The sequence below is a fragment of the Apteryx mantelli genome, unplaced genomic scaffold (assembly GCF_036417845.1).
Source record: "Apteryx mantelli isolate bAptMan1 unplaced genomic scaffold, bAptMan1.hap1 HAP1_SCAFFOLD_142, whole genome shotgun sequence".
Taxonomy (NCBI): Eukaryota; Metazoa; Chordata; class Aves; order Apterygiformes; family Apterygidae; genus Apteryx; species Apteryx mantelli.
Window position 1 is genome coordinate 97,501 of NW_027118497.1, and position 2,500 is coordinate 100,000.

The following is a 2,500-nucleotide window of genomic DNA, read 5'->3' on the forward strand; positions in this document are numbered from 1 at the left end:
ACCGCGAGGAAGAGGGGTTTCGGCCCAGCGTGGCATTCCGAGAGCGGCGCCGGCCCGCCGCCGGGCCGCCGCCGGGCCACCGCGCCTCGTTGCCGACGCCGACGGGCCCCTGCCCGCCGCGTCCCGGTTGCCGCGCGTGTACCCGAGTTCGCCTGTCCTGCACTCTGCGCCACAGGGCCGAGCACGGGGCTCGGCCCGCCGGCGGCTGTACGGCCCTCCCGGGGCTCGCTCGCCGAAGGCCCGCCGCCGATTCCCCGAGGCCGGTGGGGGACCGCCCCCGTCTGCCCCTCTCGCCTCCGCTGGCGCCCGCCGCCGGTGCCCATCGCCGGGAGCCGGCCCCCCCCTGTCACCCGACGGCGATCCGCCGCCGCCGGGGCAGGGGAGGGTCGGGCCCGGGGGAGGGTCCGGCGGGGAGTGGGCGGCAGTGCGCGGGAGGGTCGGCGGGGCTTGCTCCCCCGGCGCCCGCGGGAGGAAGCGGCGGGCGGAGACGCGAGCGAGATGGCACCCCGGGTCGGGACGGGTGCCGACGGGTCGCCACCCCTAAGCGGTGGGGGGCGGACCCGCGGCGGGCTGCGGCGGAGCAGCCCGTCTTGCAGAGACGGCGAGGACAGGCGTTCCGGGATGGCGCGCGGGGCGGGCGCCGGGCGGCGGCGGACCCCGAGCGGGGGCCGTCGCGCCAGGCCACGCGAGGCGACGGGTCGTGCCCGAGCGGGCGGCCCAAACCACGGCTCTCCTCCCGGGCGCAGCTGCCGCCGGGCGCCGGGTTACTGAGGGAAACCCCGGGCCCCGGGAGGAGGACGAGGTCGTGGCGGCGGGTGTCGGGCGCACCCCGCGGGCGGACGCTCCGCCGAGGGGCGCCGGAGCCGGCTGGCGGGTGCCGGGTTTCCCCTCCGCGTCCCGTCTCGCTGCTGCCGCCGAGGCTGCCGCCGTCGCCGCGAGGCGGCGGCGGCCCGGCGGCGGGCGGCGGCGGGGGAGGCACCCCCGCGGGGATTTCAGGTCGTTTCCCTCACCCCAGGGCCAGGTACCTAGCGTCCGCGCTCCTCCTGCCCCCCCTCGGTGACCCACCCGTGTGGTCCCGTGTGCCAGCTCGCTCCTCCCGGGCGCCGCGCCGTGAGCGCCGCACCGGCCGTGCCCTCCCGCCCTTTCCGCTTTCCCTTTCTCTCCCCCCCCCCCACCGCTCCAGCCGCCCCGCGCCGTGCCGCGGGGACCGTGCTGCGAGCGGGCCGGGCGGGGGGGGGGGGCGGGGTGGCGGGAGGAGCGGAGGGCCTCCGGCCACCGCGGCCGCCGGTAGCCGCCCCGGGTAGGGATGGCCATGGGCCCCGGGCTCCGGGCCCGAGGGTTCTCGGCGGGAGAGCCGGGCGGGGGTTTAAAGACTCGGGCGGCCCGATGCGACCCGGGGGGCAGCCGGGTGTGCTGCCGGAGGGCCGGGGGGCCGGCGCGCGCGGGCGCCGTGCCCCCCCATGCCAGCCGGCGCGCCCCGCGCTCGCCCTGCGGGCAGCCGGGACGGAGAGGGGTACCCTGCCCCCTCTCTCCGCGGTCTGGTCTCGGCGGAGGGACGCCGCGCGGTCGGCTGGCGCCGGCCTGCCTCGAACGCGTGACCCCGGCGCGAGCGCGTGCTCTCGCCGGGACGGTGAGCCCCCACCCACCGCGGGTGGTGCGGACGCCGCGCCTCGGCGCGATCCGCTCTCCTCCCTGGCCGGGGCTCTCGGTCTGCCGCCGTGGCCGCTGGCGGCGGCGCCCTACCCGCCGGCACTCCGCCATCCGGCGCGCCTGCCTCGCTCTGCCCAACCCGGCTTCGCCGGGCGGCGGGCGGGCGGCAGGCGGGCGGCGGGGGCGGCCCCCCCCGTTCTCCGCGTGGAGACGGGGAGAGCGGGCGCCGTCCCCGTCCGTCCCGCCTTGCCCGCCCGCCCGCCGCCGGGCGTCTGTCCGCGGAAGGGACGGGAGAGCGCGTGGTGTCGTCCGGGAGGCTGTGTGTGCGCGCGCGCGGGCGTGGGCGCCGCCTCGGGGCCACGGCGGAGCCGGAGGCCGGCGAGGCGAGCGAGGAGCTGGGGAGCGCGGGGCCGGTGGGCCGCGGGCGCGCGGGCAGCGGCCGGTGCCGCTGCCGGTGGCGGCCGGGCTCCGACGCTGGGGGTCCGCGGGGAGCCGCCCCCTCCCCCAGCGTCCCCGAGGCAGGCGGCGCGGCCGGCGCGCTGCTCCCCGCCGGGCCGGGCCGAGCCTGGGCGCCTGGGCCGGACTCGAAGCGAGCAAAGGGTTGTCCCAGGTCGGGAGCGAGGGCTCCCCGCCCTTCTCGTTTGGGTTTTCCTTTTCCCTTTTTCCCCCCCCACTCTGTGCTCGTACGGTCAGCGGGGCGAGCCCCTCTCTCTGGCTCTCGGCCGTCCCTCGCTCAGCAGCCGGCGTCGGCGTGAGGAGGGAGGCGGAGCGGAGGGGGGGCCCTCAGGGCTGCCGAAGGCTGCCCGGTCCCCCCGCGCGCGCGGCGGGGACCGAAACCGAGACAACTCTT

The 2,500-nt window shown here is 80.5% G+C and overlaps 1 non-coding gene across 1 annotated transcript in view; it reads left to right on the top strand.

Moving 5' to 3' along the window:
- The first annotated feature begins 2,493 nt into the window (after positions 1-2,493).
- Positions 2,494-2,500, top strand: part of LOC136995666 (5.8S ribosomal RNA) — a 153-nt gene continuing 146 nt past the window's right edge. Inside the window, exon 1 of the ribosomal RNA XR_010887210.1 lies at positions 2,494-2,500. This exon is cut by the window's right edge and continues 146 nt beyond it. This is a non-coding gene — a ribosomal RNA (5.8S ribosomal RNA).